The sequence below is a fragment of the Elgaria multicarinata genome, chromosome 3 (assembly GCF_023053635.1).
Source record: "Elgaria multicarinata webbii isolate HBS135686 ecotype San Diego chromosome 3, rElgMul1.1.pri, whole genome shotgun sequence".
In the NCBI taxonomy this organism is placed as follows: domain Eukaryota; kingdom Metazoa; phylum Chordata; class Lepidosauria; order Squamata; family Anguidae; genus Elgaria; species Elgaria multicarinata.
The window spans coordinates 48,649,790-48,667,817 of record NC_086173.1 but is presented as its reverse complement, the minus strand read 5'-3'; the positions used below and the strand labels follow the sequence as shown (position 1 = coordinate 48,667,817).

The 18,028-nt window shown below is 46.4% G+C and overlaps 1 protein-coding gene across 1 annotated transcript in view; it reads right to left on the bottom strand.

Moving 5' to 3' along the window:
• GCGR (glucagon receptor) overlaps positions 1–6,280 on the bottom strand; it is a 41,002-nt gene extending 34,722 nt beyond the window's left edge. Inside the window, exon 1 of the mRNA XM_063120160.1 lies at positions 6,207–6,280. The gene's annotated coding sequence lies outside the window, so the exon portion shown is untranslated. The remainder of the gene's footprint in view (positions 1–6,206) is intronic.
• Between the last annotated feature and the right edge of the window lie 11,748 nt (positions 6,281–18,028).

The following is an 18,028-nucleotide window of genomic DNA, read 5'->3' as shown; positions in this document are numbered from 1 at the left end:
CAGCCACTGCAACCCATGCTTGGTGCTTTGCAGAGGCCCCGCCTGTTCCAGGTACTCTCTGTCAGCCTTTTTGATTCCATCAGCTCAGGCTCAAGAGCAGGTGTAGCCCACCCCCCACCCCCCGAAGAGCCAGCTGTGCCTTTCCACAGACAGAACAGAGAGCACTGGGAAAAGGGCCAGGGCAGCTGGTGAGGACCCTGTTAGCCAGGACACCAGCAAAGGCCCTGGCCGGCTTACTCACGTCCAGGACTCCCGTGGTGAGCATTGGCCCTGACAACATGAACTGTGGGAGGATGTCTATGCGGTTCTCCTGCTGGCACCTGGGTCACATAGTTTCAGTCTGAGTGTTTCAGCTCAACCCTGATCTCTCTTTGCTTTGCTAACTCTCCTACCCTGCAGAGGGGAGCTTGGCCAAGGGGAGGGGAGAGGAGGAGGTAGTTGAAGAAGGGCCAGCTGCCACCATCACGCATCTGGGCCTGTGTCTCTGAAGGAGGCCTTTCGCTGTTCATGCAGAAGCCAAAGAATCCATGTGAAACGGTGCCTGGGTCCTTTTCAGAGCAAGTGCACACACAAGGCACAGAAGAGTGACCAGAGCTGCTGGGGCAAGGACAGTGACAATCCCCCTGCCCCCCAACATGAAACTGGTCCCAGCTGAGGGACGGGCGGGTCTCACCCACAACTGTGGGGGGATTAGAGGTAGGAGGACACTGCAGCACGTGTTCTTCTGATGTACCGGCAGCTTTGCAGCCTGCAAGGTCTCATAGCGAGTAAGGTCTGTTCAAACACAAGTCTTTGCAACTGCTCTGTTGACACAGCCCAGCTTGGAACGGAAGCACAAAGGGCACAGCAGAGACGAGAGGCTGAGGCTTAGCCCAACGGACCCTGCTCACGGCCTCTCATCGCTGTGGGGCCATCAGGCAGCTATGTGGCAATGGCTCAGCACTCACTCCCTGTGGCCCTTGCAAGGAAAAAGGGGCAGGAACCAGGAGCGGACAAGCACTCATGCCAAACAATGAATGGGTGGGAAGGCCTGTTTCTGCTTCCGTTTCAGGTTCAGCCCCAGAATATATTTTTCAACGTCAGGGCTCAAGCCCTGCAACGTGTTGGGCCAGTGCAGTGGTTAGTCACCAGGTGCCCTCCAGATGTTTTGGACTACCACTCCCATCAGCCCCAGTGGGTGTGGGGCTAGGACTGGGGAGATCCAGGTTCAAGTCTCCACCCAGCAAGGAAGCTAACTTGGGGAGGCAGTTGCTGCTGCCTCTTAGCCTAACCTAGTTTTGGTCTTGTGGGCCAAATGACTACCCACCTGGCTGTACGCAAGCTGGATGACCTTAGGGGGTGTGGTCATGCCCCCGACGTCATCTGAAGTGCCAGCTGCAGTTCCTGTTGGCACTTTGGCTGAGGACTGGCTGGGGAAAGCTCATGTGCAGCAAAGCCACCCTGACTGAAGCAGCAGCTGGAGGAGTGTTCCAGCCACCTCTGCCGGGACTACTTTGCCTGTGCCACATTCTCCCCAATGGAGGAAGGAGCAGTGCAGCTAAAGTCATCTCGGCTGTGAGACACTTTGCCTGCATGGTGTCCTCCCCCATGGGCACATTCTTGGCTTCATGCAGCGTACTTCATCCACATGGGGGTGACACACAGCGCATGAACAGACTCATCCAGAGCTAGCCAAGTCCCCTACTGCCTGCATCCCCGCTGTTAGCTCCAATCTCTGATAGGAGACAACATGTGGGATTCCTCTGCAGCCCACTCATCAAGCCCCGCTTCCCCAGAGGGAACCTCCATAGACCAGATTAAGCTGGTGTACACTATCTTGAGATCCCTTAACACTTCCCTCCCCAGCTGCCATCCCCCTTGAAAATAGTCCCCTGTATGGCAACTAAGCTGAGAAAACATATATATTCTATTGGCACCAATGGACGCTCAGAGCTCTGTGGAATAGATGGGGGGCTCTGGGAAATAATTGTGGGGCTGGGGCCCAGGCGTAGCAATGCCCCTGCTTCTTGCTTAGAGGACATAGCTTCCTGTTACAGGTGGACTCTGGCTGTCACTTTAGAAATTACGCACCGGGCAGCAGCCAAATCCAAAGCTGAAAGGCTCCACCAGGTTCAACCCCTGCATCTACTTTCCAGAGCCTCTTACTCAAGCCCATTCCAGGTGGGGCACGTGAAGTTAGGATGGCCATCAATTACCACTACTCTGACAACAGGAGCTGAATTACATCAGACAAAGAAATGGGCAATATCATAATACACACAACCTTTCGCTAATGCATCCAGGATGACATACACAGAACAGACCCTTTACTACGTTTGCAGCCAGAGAGTAGTAACTGCTGTCTAGGCCCAAACGATGGAGAATCTGATGCACACTGGGCGAGTTACTCGTGCTGGAAAAATGTGCACAAAAGGTACAGTGAACAAAGATGATGGGAGGTTGTCTGCCCCATTCGGGCTCAATAATCCAACAGGCCAAAACTAACTATAGTTGCTTATTAAGGGATGGGGGTGGGTGGGAAACATCTTGCAGGTGGGATTAGGCTGTGATGATTTAGATAGGAAAGAATGTTTGTGTCTGGAAATCTTCAAGGCCACAATTACATTACGTAGCATGGAATCTGTTTACAGTGCGGAATGTTACAACGTATCTTCATTTCTGAGAATCCCAACTTTAACTGGGAAAAGAAAGGAAAAACATCTATGTTTCTAGTCCTCACCGTTATAGTAAACATTTGGAAATTTGGAGGCTTCGTGAAAGCTTCGAAATTAGAAGTGGTCTGTGGGTGACTTCCAGTAGTCAGCATCTTGGACATTGCACGCTGTACGTCTCCTACTCCATCCCATCAGTTCTCTTTAATACCCTTTATACATACTGTTCTCTATGCCAAATGTTCTTGCCACCAAATATTTTAAATGCCTTAAAAACTGGCATCCTCTATCAGATTAAAAACGAAAAACATACTTCAGTTTTCACATAATGCTGAAATACTTAGATCTCTGCATAATTTACCCAATTTATCTTTGCAGAATTACATTTCTCTCATTAAGAATTTGGAGTTTAAAGTGCAAAAATTGAGTTCCTACTACAAAAAAAGAATTTTCTGCAAGTTTTGCTTTCTGGAAGGACATAGATGAATAGAACAGATGGATAGAACAGAAATATTTATAATGTACCTCTGCCAGTGCCCATTTGATGGGACAATATTGGGATGGAGGGACTGAAGCTGAAGATGGGATTATACAATAAGAAGGGGAAATTCCTGCAAGACATTTTAAGAAGGTTGAGTTGATGCTCTATTCCATATTGCAAAACCAAGAGGTTAATTAAAGGGAGACTGTCTGTTCAAATGCAGCTTTTTCCAAGAATTTGCATTACAGAACCGAAATGTCGACACACTCAAACAAGAGAAACAGCCTAGCAAAAATGTAGGACTGTTAGCTAAACTCCTCCTTGTTGTCCTGGATTACTTTATAAGGATCAGAGGTCAGAACTAACTCTGGAAGCCAACAGGAAAAGATTTCTACTTTTTATTCACAGATCAATAGGTTGGTGTAATTGCTACAAGTCTATTTTGCTTTTCATAATCTTCTACATTATTGATCATGCAAGAATAGGAGTGGATTTAACTAACTCCCATGGACAGATCCACATGGTCCGCAGATCTGTACTTACCAATGATATATACAAAGCAGAACAATTGACCCAACAGTGTCAGTTATAGCAAGAGAAAACCAAAGGACAGACTTGGTTGGGATTTTTCTATGTGGTGTCATGCAATTATCCTGCTGCAGTGAGTGCCAGGGATTACTGTGTGTTGATGCAGACAGCTTTAGGGAGTTTTGCATGAGATGGCGTGTTTATAGGAACAATATTGACAGTAAGCCCAGCCAGCATAGGGTGAACTCTAAACCAACACATTCCTAAATACCAATCTTCAGATGGGCCAGAATGTCATTTGCACAATGAGGGGCATTTTTAACACCTCCAATCTGAACGTCAGCAACAAAATGCTGAAGAGGAAATTCAACTTGTCCTTCCTAACTTCTCCAAGGGACCACTATAAAATTATACCATAATTTGCACAATGAGGCCATATATGTTGAACATTTGGGATGGACTTACCTGAATGTTAAGGACAACCCTATCCGCTGGAACCCCTCCCCCACTACATGCACAAACACACACACACAATCCCCTAGTCTTGCTGCTTTTTTGACTCCACTTTAGTGAAGGCGTTCATAGTAATTAATAAGTTCAGTCACTGAATTTTGTGGACTTCGGGATCTGTTTGTTATTTGGCACTGTATCAAATTAACCAAGAACTTTCATACGGACATTCTGTGATTTTGTCATACAATTTGTCTTTACACACATACACAGATAGACACACACTCCTGGGCATCAGATCCTGGTATATTATAGAAGTGGATAGTGATTGTTCCATTTTTGTACTTTTAAGAATTATTTCCATTGGTTGTTGTCTCTAGATTTCCCCACCACCACCACTGGGTTACAGTTCACCTCCTTAAAAAAAATAATTCTTTTTTTGACTATGCAATGTGCACACACTCCTCGGTGCCATCTTTTCAGCCGTACGCATAGCAGATTGCCATTAGTATTAATGAAGTTCAAGTTCCGCCAGGTGTTAGGTGACTGACTGCGTGGCCGGGTTGCTGCCATAGGTTGCAGGCAGGAGACAGAACATGGCCCATTGTTATGACACTATCAGAGATGGTGCATGGGCAGCAAAACAGAAAATAAATGCAAGGGCGGTGTTAAACATGGAGTAGAATCGGCAGATGTGGAACTGTAGGAAGTGGACTGCAGTCCATGGAAGCTTATGCCATAATAAATCTGTTTGTTTTTAAGGTGCCCCTAGTCTCTTGGTTGTTTTTACTGCCAGAGACTAGCATGGCTTCTCCCTCTCTGGAAAACAGTTATACCTAGACAAATGTTCTTCCAGACAGAGAGCTCCAATCAGAAGGCATTGTGTAACAACCCCTGGATTCCCCCCCCCAACACACACACCCCTCAATGGAATAAAGGAAAGAGATGGAAGAAATGGTGGGGGGAAAGAGGAGGGTTATAAGTGGAAGACTTTTTCCTCTGCCCCCTCCCCTAATAAAATTCAGTGACTCAGGCTGGGCGATGGTACCAGAAAAGCCTCACCTGTAAGCAAGTCCTCTGAGGCACAAACCCACATTGGATCTTACTTGTTTGCTATGTAAACCTGCCAGAGAATATCGAGGGCCGGCCATAACCATGTAATGAATAAAATAAAAGATGTGCAGTCTCTCCCCCGCCCCCTACTCCAAATCATCAGGCCTCAGAGTGACCATCCTGGGGAGATGGAAGCGTCCAGCGCAACCCCTCGGACGGGGAGCCCCGATGCTCTGCCTTAGGAAATGGGTAGGAGGGCGGCGGCGGGGACGAGACGGTGACCCAGGGGCGTTGGCATGTGGTTTTCTCTGTTCAATGCTTCCCTCGCCAGGCTCCCAAGGCGCCGGGAAGGGTCCTGTGGACTTGGCGTCCAAGGGGGTCCCCGGGGACGGGAGTTTTGGGAGGCCTCGCTGGCTGCTCCCTGTAGGGACTGTCGAGGCAGAAGCCCCGCCGTTCATTCCCGGGCCATCCACAACACACGCATGTCCAGTGGAGGCTGGTGGCTCCGATTTCGGTGGGGCTGTAAATCCATTCTAGGATTCAGCCAGAACTCTTAAGGAGCTGTCCAAAGGGCTGGACCCCATCCCCCAAATGAGTACAGCGCCTTGGATATCCCCTTTAGTGTCCTGGCTGGTTCCGACTGAAACCCAGAGTTGGATCCACAGCCCCTCCGAAATCGGAGCCACCAGCCTCCACTGCACGCATCTCTCTCGCGTGCGGTCCAGACGGGCTTCCCATGGGATGGATCCACTGGCAGCTGAATATCAGCCCGCGCATATTCCGTGGTGCCAATCTCCGTAAGACGGACCTGGGCGACGACAAGCCACGTGGGGTGGGTGGGATCGGGGCCGCTCCACGGGGCGCAGCCCGGATCCGCTTGTGCCCAGCTCCGTTCCCCGACGAGCCAGCGATCCGTGGGCCCCCGGAGGGAGAGCCGCCTCCCAAGGATTCCCCTCCCCACCCCCGCGCCGCCTTGATGCGCCCCTCCGGCTTTCGCCGCCCCGCCAAGCGCGCAGCCTCCTGCGCCGCGGCGCTGGCCCTACCTGGCTGCCGTGGGCGCTGGGCACCTGCCGGGCGCATCGCCGGGCAAAGGGCGCGCGGAGGGGCCGCTCGGGGAAGGGTCGCTCTGCTGCTCCGCCCCGCCGCCGCCGCCGCCGCCGCCGCCTCCCGAGCTCTGACTGCAGCTCCCTCAAAACTTTTGCCAGAGCCGTGACTCGCCTCAGCCTGCCTCGCTCTCCACCCGGCTGGAGGGGAGGGACCGGCGACGGGCTGCGTGGGGGGCCGGGGGAGGGGAGGGGGGAGGGACGGGCGGCCAGGCAAGGACGAGACCGCCGGGCGGCCGGAGAGACCCGCGCCAGCGAAGCTGCCCCGCCGCGCTCCGCGACGGACCTGCCCTTCCCTGTCTCCCTTCTGCTCCACGGGGATCCGCTCACGCCCTTTCCTCCATCTGAAGCCCCGGTCTGACGTCCAGCCAGGGAAGCGAAGCTTCTGCGGCGATTCAATGGTAGTCGAACGCCCGCCCTTTTCAAGGGGTCTACTCTTGAGTAAGATTAGCACTAGGTACAGCCCAGTCTCCGCTTGCTCGCGAGTCTGCCAAAACTCTGCGCTGGGGATCTGGCTATTTTCACACCTCTTGCACAGGCTAAAGCTCTACACACCTGTTAGAGGTAGAGAAGCCCGGTCCTCTTTTGCATTAGGTTGCCCTTTTAAAAAAAGGTGATTTTTTTTTAATGTCCAGAGAGAAATGATGGGATATGAATCTCTCTTAGCTCAGATAACGATCAAGTGATGGGATCTGAACTGGTGGTGACCAACCAAGAAAAAGAGCTTGGGGTTGTGGTGGACAGAGCGATGAAAATGTCCACCCAGTGTGCTGCCCCTGTAAAGAAGGTAAAGTCCATGTTGGGCAATATAAGAAAAAGAATTGAGAAAAAATTGCCAGTATCATACTATCTTTATACTAATTTACAGTGCGTCCACACTTAGAATACTGTGTCCAGTTTTGGTCACCACACCTAAAAAACGATATTGCAGACCTGGAAAAGGTGCAGAAAAAGACAACTAAAATAATCAAGGGACTGGAGCATCTCCCCTATGAGGGAAGGTTACAACAGCTGGGACTGTTTAGCTTGGAGAAAAGGAGGCTAAGGGGAAATATGATAGAGGTGTAAAAAATTATGCATGGTGTGGAAAATGTGGATTGGGAAACATTTTCCCCTTCTCTCAAAATACTAGAAGCCGGGGTCATCCCATGAAGCTGATTGGAGGGAGATTCAGGACAGATAAAAGGAAGTATTCTTCACGCAGTGCATAGAAACTATGGAATTCATACCACAAGATATAGTGATGGCCACCAAACTGGATGTCTTTAAAAGGGGGTTAGATCAATTCCTGGAGGATAACGCTATCAATGGCTACTAATCCTGATGGCCAAGTGCAACCTCCAGTATCAGAGGCAGTAAGCCTATATACACTAGTTGTGGGGAACATGGGTGGGAGGGTGCTGTTGTACCATGTCCTGCTTGTGGTTCCCTGGTTGACAGCTGGTCATCCACTGTGGGAACAGAATGCTGGACTAGATGGATCATTGGTCTGATCCAGCATGGCTCTTCTTATGTTCTGAAGTGCAAAGTCTTCTGACAGACAAGGCTGATTCTCTCGGCTTCATCCACCCCATCTCCCATTCCTATGCCAACCAGAACAAAGTCCACAGATCTCTGCTGAGTGATGTGCATCATCTTTTGGGGATGTGCACATTTGCTCAAAGAAGTGAATGGCCTTGGGTTCCACTTCCTCCCAGTATGGTGGAAAGACCTTCAAATTCAGTACCACCTTCTCTTGATATGGTTTTATTCTGAATGCATGCCTCATTTGTATGAACCTGATGGGTGGGTTATTATTGCATTGGTGGGGTTTGGAGGAAATCTGCTGTCCCACCTGACACATTCTGCAGGAAGACCCAATGAACCCAAAGTTAGTAGGCTAGCTATGTAGCCTGGCTGTCTTTGATCCTATCTGAGCCTAGTATAATAACCCAATTCTGCTTCAGGGCTTTTCCAGACTCTTTGGGAAAAAAGAAAAGAACATTAATTGCCCACCAGGTGTTGTGCACGATTCAGAGTTTGAATTTCAGTTGTCTTCCTTCAGGAAACAATCCTAAACTAAGGAATTTTTTTTTAGTTGTAATATTTTATTCCTAGTAAAATAATGCCTCCCCCCATAGCATAGCAACTGTGATTGCCAATGGCTGTTCATTTCAAGGTCAAAGAATGACCTTGTCTTGTTCTCTCCCTCCTTTCCATTTAGCATTGGCTCCATGCCTTTGTGATGATAATGCAAGGGTAACTCCCCCTTGATACTCCTCTAACAAAAAGGGATTGTCACTAAAAGCAGCCTCCTTACCAGAGGATTGGAAGTTAGCCAACATAACACCAATTTTTTTTAAAAAATAAAGGAATGGGACTCAGTGAGCCAGGAAATTAGAGTCCATTTAGACTAATTAATGTTTGCTTTGGATAAATTGCTGGAAAGCATTATTAAAGCTGGAATAAGTAAACATGAAGGACAAGCATTGTTGAGGAAGTATCAGCATGGCTTCTGCAAAAGGAGGTCCTGCTTCACCAGCTTTTTGGAGTTCTTTGAGAATGTCAACAAGCATGTGGATAGACACTTGGAATTCCAAAAAGCTTTTGACAAGGGGTCAGGCGATACGTTACATTAATCACACTTTTTAAAAGGTGCTTAACATTGCCACTTTTATTTGCAAGGAAAAGCAGCTGTGGGATTCAGTTTCAGCACCATGCTCCTTTCCCTAACACTCCCAACTGAAGTTATGGCCCAGTGCCAATTTCCCACTGAAAATCCCCCTGCCTTGCCCTCAAGCTGATGTTTTCAACAATTTCCAATGGGATACTAGCATAGCCCCCCCATTCCAGATAGGGAACATAGCACCCTGTCTGAGACCAATGGGTGCTTTCCCTCCCAAATACAAATGGCAGCATAAAAAAGTGATATGTAGCAAATTATTTATTTTGACAAAAAGTCTTTCACCAAAGGCTCTTGCTGCATGTCACTTTTTTTTTAGCGCTGCCATTTGTGTATGGGAGGAAAAGCACCCATGGGTCCCTGATGGGGTGATATCTTCCCTTTCTGGAATGGGGGGCATGCTAGTTTCCCAAAGGAAATTGCTGAAAACAGCACCTTTGAGGGCAAGGCAGAGGGATTTTCAGTGGGAAATTGACACCGGGCCATAACCCCAGTTGGGAGCATGGTGCTGAAATGTAGCAGTCAGGATAAGAGGATGAGTCCTTTCATAGCTCAGTAACCAGGTAAAGCAGAGGGTTGGAATAAATGGATAGTTCTCACAATGGATGGAAATATGCAGATAGCTCCCTCCAAAGGATCTTTATTGTGACCAGTGCTATTTAAGTTACTTATAAATGATGTGGAGTCAAAGAAGACAGGTTTGAAGAAGTCATCGCATTATTCTATTTGGAACTCCGCTGGCAAATAATCCTTCTTGCCACATGACCCCTCTCCTTAAATTTATTTATTTATTTATTTTCATTTCATTTCTATACTGCTCAATAGCCAAAGCTTTCTGGGAAGTTCACAAAAATTAAAACCAAAAAATACAGATTAAAGTAAAATATGGAAACTTAAACCACCATATAAAACCACAGTATAAAAGTACAACCAGAATAAAACCGAGCAGCAAAGCAGAGATTTAAAATACAGATTAAAAGCAGCGGAGTTAAAAGATTAGGATGCTAAAATGCTAAAATATTGGGGAAATAAAAAGGTCTTCACCTGGCCCTGGAAAGAGTACAACGTAGGTCCCAGGCAAGCCTCTCTAGGGAACCCATTCCACAGCCGTGGTGCCATAGCAGAAAAGGCCCTCCTCCTGGTCGCCACCCGCCTCACTTCCTTTGGCAGGGGCTCACGGAGAATCCCTGCACTGGCTTCCTTCTGTCCTGGATCTATCACAAACTCCTCATCCTTACCTTCAAAGCATCTGTGACCTTGCCCTTCTTATCTTGCTGCTCTTACTCAGTTCTAGCTTGTGATCTTTGTTTCTTCAGCTCTCTCACTCTCAGCCATCTGAAGCTCTCCTGCTCCTTCAAACACCTTTGCCCTCTTCAGCCTTTGCTTCCCCTTCTGCCTGGAACTGCCTTCCAGAGCACCTGTGTCTTCCCACCTCTTCCTTGCTTCAAATCTCCCCTCAAAAATGTGTCGTTTTCATTAAATCCTCAGCATAATTTCTTTGTCTCCAAACCTTGCTGTAATTAAGCCTGAGCACAAGTGTAACTGATAAACAGATGAAAGCAGAAGAGACTATTCTCAAAAGAGATATAAAAAGAGACATGTTCTCCCATAAATAGAAACAAGACACTCCTGGTCTGTAGATGTGCAGTATAAACTGAAACCAAGGGTGCTTTCCAGACGGATGGCCCCTAGTGCTTCCAATCAAAAGGTCTCTGTCCAGGTTTGTTACCAAGTACATGAGTCTTTTACAATGAATGATGAACATGTGTATCAGATGTGGCAGGTGATGTATCACTGTGGGGAGACTATAACATAGATAAATTGGAAAACTTTGCAAAGGGTTAATACACTTTAACATATAAAGAGATGGTGGGGCTATGGGAGACATAAGACATCCTGGGTTCCAGTCCTTCTAAGAAAAACATCCTGCAATGTCTCCATATAGGAAATATAATGGATTAAGTGAAAAGAATATTTGTGTATGATTGATTGGGTTTATTAAGCCAGCTTTATGGTTTATTATTTGATCTGAGAGAGATCTCCTGTGGCTTTATGAAAAAGTGGGCAAAGGATTTGGGACAAGAGATCCAAATATAAGAGTGGGATTGGGTGCAGAGGAATTTTTAATCAAATTTGTATCAAACTGATAAAAAAGACCCAATATCTATGATCTCTAACAACTTGGATTGTGACTCTTATTGGCAATATGGGCTGGCCATACAGGTTTATTGCTCATTTGCGGGCGGGGTCTGTCAATACAGACCTTCTGAACTCTTAGATTTTACTTGTTTATTTATTTATTTATTTATTGCAATTATATACCGCCCCATAGCTGAAGCTCTCTGGGCAGTTTACAAAAGTTAAAAACAGTAAATATTAAAACAAATATTTTTGTTGTTTATTCGTTCAGTCGCTTCCGACTCTTCGTGACTTCATGGACCAGCCCACGCCAGAGCTTTCTGTCGGCCGTTGCCACCCCCAGCTCCCCCAAGGTCAAGTCTGTTACCTCCAGAATATCATCCATCCATCTTGCCCTTGGTCGGCCCCTCTTCCTTTTGCCTTCCACTTTCCCTAGCATCAGCCTCTTCTCCAGGGTATCCTGTCTTCTCATTATGTGGCCAAAGTACTTCAGTTTTGCCTTTAATACCATTCCTTCAAGTCAGCAGTCTGGCTTTATTTCCTGGAGTATGGACTGGTTTGATCTTCTTGCAGTCCAAGGCACTCTCAGAATTTTCCTCCAACACCACAGTTCAAAAGCATCTATCTTCCTTTGCTCAGCTTCCCTTATGGTCCAGCTCTCGCAGCCATAGGTTACTACAGGGAATACCATTGCTTTAACTATGCGGACCTTTGTTGTCAGTGTGGTGTCTCTGCTCTTAACTATTTTCTCAAGATTTGTCATTGCTCTCCTCCCAAGAAGTAAACGTCTTCTGATTTCCTGGCTGCAGTCAGCATCTGCAGTAATCTTTGTGCCCAGAAATACAAAGTCTGTCACTGCCTCGACGTTTTCTCCCTCTATTTGCCAGTTATCAATCAAGCTGGTTGCCATAATCTTGGTTTTTTTGAGGTTTAACTGCAACCCGGCTTTTGCACTTTCTTCTTTCACCTTCGTCATAAGGCTCCTCAGCTCCTCCTCGCTTTCAGCCATCAAAGTGGTGTCATCTGCATATCTGAGATTGTTAATGTTCCTTCCTGAGATTTTAACTCCAGCCTTGGATTCGTTTAAAAACATAAACAGCATAAAAACACAGTATCCTTATAAAAACAGCTATTCTGGGGTCCGTTAAAAACAAACTCAGCATATGTTGTTACATGCTGTTAAATGCCTGGGAGAAGAGAAAGGTCTTAACCTGGCGCCAAAAAGATAACAGTGTTGGTGCCAGGCGAGCCTCGTCGGGGAGATCATTCCATAATTGGGGGCCACCACTGAAAAGGCCCTCTCCCTTGTTGCCACTTTCTGAGCTTCCCTCGGAGTAGGCACTTGGAGGAGGACCTTAGATGTAGAGCGCAGTGAGCGGGTAGGTTCATGTCGGGGGAGGTGTTCCATCAGGTATTGTGGTCCCAAGCCATGTAAGGCCTTATAGGTCAAAAGCAGCACCTTGAAATAAGTGGCTGTCTAATACCACAAAATCCTAAAATACTATTGCTGTGTTACCTTAAATGTTTGGTTAATTATACTGATACAAAATTATTGTAAATTTCCTTATAGCTGCCACAATGTGCATAGCAGCTAACTGGATAAAAAACATATTCTTTCCCACTGTTTCCTCCTTTCACCATTTCCCTCTCCTTCCTCTGTTGTCTCCCCTGTGTTGAATTTTGTATTGGAAGCTCCTTGGAACAGGGATATGCCATCTTGCATTTGCACACTGATAGAACAACAGTAATCTAGAAACCCAAGCAGATTGTGCTCCAGAAGAATTGAACAGGCAACAAAATGTGGTTCAATGCTGAAATAACACACATTGGGGTAAAAATAATAATCATAATCCTAACTTCACTGATGGGAACTGAACTGGCAGTGACTAACCAGGAAAGAGCTCTTGGAATCATAGCTCAGTGAACATGTCAACTTAGTGTGCGACAGTAGTGAAAAAGGCAAATCCCATGCAAATTTGAAAAATTATGAAAACTCTTAAAAGATAACTTGGAGACAAGATTTAGGGAGGAAATACCAGATAGCATAAAGGAAAAAGATTCACAACTCAATTAATTCCCCCCTTCCCCCCACTTATGTAATGGATGGGGAAGTGTGGATAGGTGGGGGTATGTGAGTAAAAGGAGGGAGTGTGGAGTGTGAATGGAGTGGGTGTGTTGATGTATGGATGTGGGGGACTGGTGAGTGTGGATGGATGGATGGATGGGTGTGGTTGCAGTGTGGATGTGGCTTTGGCCACACCCATCACTGGCATGTGGCCCCTGGAAAGTTATTCACAAGGTAATGAATAAGGGGGTGAATAAGATTTCATAAAATAAATATGCAACTGTAATCATGTATATACCCAGCCAGCTGCCCCCAACTATTAAATGTTTTTTTAAAAAAATGTGAAGGAAAGAAAGGATGCTGTAGCTATGTCAGCCCTCAACCCAGGAACCACTGTCCATCACCTGCCACTCTTGGGGTCACACTATCATGGAGGGAAAACAAACCATGGTTGCTTATTTTCCCTCTCTGTGTGTGCACAGGTCAGGGTGGGTGGATGGAGTGGTTAACAAAAGGGTGGTTTGTAAGCCACTCCACCCACCCACCATTGCTGGGTTTGGACGTCATGACAGCCCGTGCCCGGTGGGGGTAATTATGCTTATTAGGTTGCTTGTGACTGGAATGTGCCAGGAGGGAAAATAGGCCATTGCGGCTTATTCCCCCCCCCCCAGTGATTGTGCAAACCTGGTCTCTGGGTAGTCATGTGGAGTGGGATCTATGCTGGAGAGCCCTGGGCTTCAGCCCCAAGGAGCAGCCCTAGCTATACCTAGTGTTTGGTGGAGTTCTCCATCTGCAAATATTTATTGGACTCAAGGTACTAAGATTACTTCAGTGATAAGAAGCTATCAATTAAAATTATAGCCACTTACTATACTGTTATATGTTATTGAGATAAAAAAACGCTGATGTTGCAAACCTAATAAAGAATCTTTTGTTGGTAGCAAAAATTAGTTTGGGCTCCATACTGTGAAGGGCAATTTTTTATCTCACACTATTAAGGAGTGACTTGATTTTTTAAGGTTTTGGAGATCGCTGAAATGGACATTTTGATGGACCAATTTTGTTGAAGAAATGGAATACCTGTTCTGTTGAATCCAAGACAAAGACAGACACTTTGTTGTTTTGTACTGGAATTTGTGCTATAATGATGGGAGATTTGGCTTTTGTTTTTATTTTGCAAATTTGTTACCTTAAATAAGTACGTGGTTGTTGTTTGAAAATTAAAAGGCAATTTCTATGCTAGGAATTCTTGTGAAAGGGATTGATATAAATAGCCAATATTGTGATGCCCTTTTATATACTTATGGTGTGACCACATTTGAAATACAGTATACTGTTTGTTTGTTTGTTTGTTTGTTTGATTACATTTTTATACTGCTCAATAGCTGAAGATCTCTGGGCAGTTCACAATTAAAACCATAAATACAACTTCAGACTATAAGAGTTTAAAATACCATATAAAACCAAACAAGTTACATTCTAGCTTCCTTGGAATTGGGTGGAAAGGAGTAGTAGAGTTGGGTGTCATCAGTGTACTAGTGGCACCGTACCCCAAAACTCTGGATAACCTCTCCCAACAGTTTCATGTATATGTTAAATAGCAAGGGGGACAAAACCGAACCCTGAGGGACACCACAGGCCATTGGACAAGGAGTCGAACAGGAGTCCCCCAGCACCACTTTCTGGGTCTGCCCATCCAGGAAGGAATGGTGCCACTATAAAACAGTGCCTCCAAGTCCCATCCCAGCAAGGTGACCAAGAAGGATACCGCTGAGAGGTCCAGGAGAACCAAGAAGGACACACTCTCCCTGTCCAGCTCCCAGCATAGGTCATCCACCAAGGTGACCCAAGCTGTCTCTGTCCCATAACCAGGTCTGAAGCCAGATTGAAATGGATCTAGATAATCCATCTCATCCAAGAACCCCTGAAGTTGGGAGGCCACCACACGCTCCAATACCTTGCCCAAAAATGGGATGCTGGAGACTGGCCAGTAGTTATCCAATACAGTGGGGTTCAAGGAGGGATTTTTCATTGTGGGTCTTACCACTGCCTCTTTCAAGCAGACTGGCACTCTGCCTTGGTGAAGGGAGCATTGATCACTCCACTTACCCACTCAGCCAGTCCCCCTCTGGCTGTTTTTATAAGCCAGGAAGGGCAAGGATCTAGTACACACATGGTGGCTCTTACCACTCCAAGGATCCTGTCCACATCATCAAATGGGCTTTGCAAATTGAAAAGTATCCAATAACATTGGACAAGCAGGTGCCAGAGTTACATCCACTGGGTTTGTATCAACTATAGCATCCAAGTCAGAGCGATTTTGTCTGCAAAGTGCTCAGCAAATTGGTCACAGTGACCTTTTGAATGGTCTAAATTCTCTTCTTGGTGGCCAGTTTGTAAAAGGCCCCTGACCACCCGAAACAGCTCTGCTGGACGGCTCTTTGCAGATGCAATAGTGGCAAAGAGAAAAAAGGTTTTTTGCTGCCTGTATTGCCACAGAGTATGGGACCTGCCCACTACCGATAGCAATATCTGCGTTGTGGAATGTTGTCTTTGTCTTTTCATCTGGAGGGCAAAGAGGCCAGGCAAAACCCTTCCACACTTTGGAGGCCTAGGGGGATGCCCACCCACCTCGTAAATTGCTTTGGTGAGTTACACTTAGGTTCTTGCTATTTTATTGTGAGTATGTTTTTTTCAGCACTTTTAATATTTTAATTGTTTTTCTGTGTTTTATCCTGCAAACCGCATTGGGAGGGCAATTTACAGAATAATTCTTGAAAAGTAAACTTTAGTGAGCTAGTTTGCGCCTTAATTTTATTTTAAAAATTAACGGACTATTTCTTAACCACTTTCTGCTTGCTTCTTTAATAAATATATTAAACTGGAAACTGGAGTTGACTTGATTGTCTTGCCTGGCCTGAAAGTTGGCCTATCCATGGGCTGGATTGCTTGGCAAACATGTTAACCACCAGGTTGTTAAGGAGTTTAGAGGATGCTCTGAAAAAGGGTCATGCCCTCTATATGTAAACTCCATATGCCTATTTTCTCCTGTGGGCAGGATATTAAAATTACATAGGAATGATGGCAGCACTACCACTGAGGAATATAGGCAAAAAGGTGTATTGCAGCCTGCCCTACCTTGCAGGATGGAGTACAGACATACTGGTTTATCACATATGGTCATTTCTGAATTCCAGAGATGCACAGATCTACATTGCCCTGTCTGTTCTCTGCTTTCTTGCCTTCTCCTTGTACGGAATGAAAAACACTCTCTCTGGTAACTCCCCCCCCCTCCATTCAAAGCTGCTACTTAATTTTGCACAAATGTTCGTAAGAACCTGCAAGATTATTTAGGGGGATTATGGATTAAGAAACAAACAACATTAGAACACTAACGCAGCAGACAACATCCATAAAATCTGTTGATACCGCTGTTGTGCCTTGCCAGAAGTATGCTCTTGTCATCCAGTTCCAAGAATACACTTCCAAGTATATTACCAACCAGTGAAAACAGGGCAAGCAACTCTAGCTGCTGGTGGTGATGTCAGGCCCCAGAGAGCATCCTTAGTCAAATGCTGTGGAGATTTCTAGGGATTGTTCTATACTGAGCAGAGGTCTTTAAATACTCACATGCAATTCTAGGCTACATTCCAGCTGTATGGGCATTGACCTCAGGCTCCAAAAAGCCTTCCTTGTGGCAAAGCCAGCTATCCTATGTAGGTGAGAGGATCACGCACCACCAGGGATCAATGGGTGGTTATGCAAAGTGGGCAACTTGGCTTCCCAAGAGTGAAAGTGAAGTGAAAGGGGAAAGAAAACAACAGCAGCAGCCCAGCATAGGAACATTTGATGAAATCTGTGGATCCTTCCTAGAATGTTTTGAGAAAGGTTTTATAGAGCACACAGAGAAATTCAGGAGGCCGGAGGGGTCTCCGTTCTATTGCAGCATGATTAGCTAATCCTAGTTAGCATCCTTTGTGAAGCTGCAGATATTATTGTACTCCAGTTGCCTATGAACTTAAAGAAATCACAACCTGCAGTGGCAAAGTCAAGTGGTGCGTGCCAACAGAAATTGAGCCAAAATAGCAGCCAGCACGGAACTTACCATACTAAAGAAAAGTGTCAGCATGCTCACAGGAATAATGAAGTGTACAGATGTGTAAAAACCTAATAGGTCAACCCACCCACAGCAAAAAGTCCAATGAAGACTGAGAATGCTCAGTAGTCCTGAAATGCATGCCCAATGGAGAAGAACAGGGTGGGGTGGGAGAATGGAATGGCCAACTTGGGCTTCTTACAGCTTACTGCAGGGAAGGGCCCCCCTTTTTTCTTCTTCTGCTGAGAGACACGTTCCCTTGGAGGAATAAACTGTTGAGGCCACGTGTCACTGTATGTTAGCCTGGAGCCAGTTGTGGGTGGAGCTAGAGCAAAAGTGGGCAGGGCCACAGTGCTCTCCCCTTTCCCCTCCCCATCCAGTGGGCTGCCACACATTTGAAACTAGGCCACAATGAGCCCCATGAAATTGGGTGTCTTCAGCTGATCATATCCTAAAGAAGGGCATGAGCTGCTTCACGGGAACCCTGATCAGGAGCGCTCCTGCTAGAAGATGAGGTTACACTGCAATGTCTTGTTTCAGGTCCAATAACTTGCATACATGAATGAATCTAAAACAAAAGAGATCTTCGTTGCAAGCTCTAGCTCAAGGGTGGTGGTGGTGGTCGGGGGGACCATGTCCTTCCAGATGTTATTGAACTGTGACTCCCATCAGCCCTAGGCAGCATAGCCAATGGTGAGGGATGATGGGAGCTGCAGTTTAGCAACATCTGGAGGCCCACATGTTCCCCATCCCTGCTCTAGTTCAACTCATCACTCCTACCTCTTGTAGCTAAGACACCA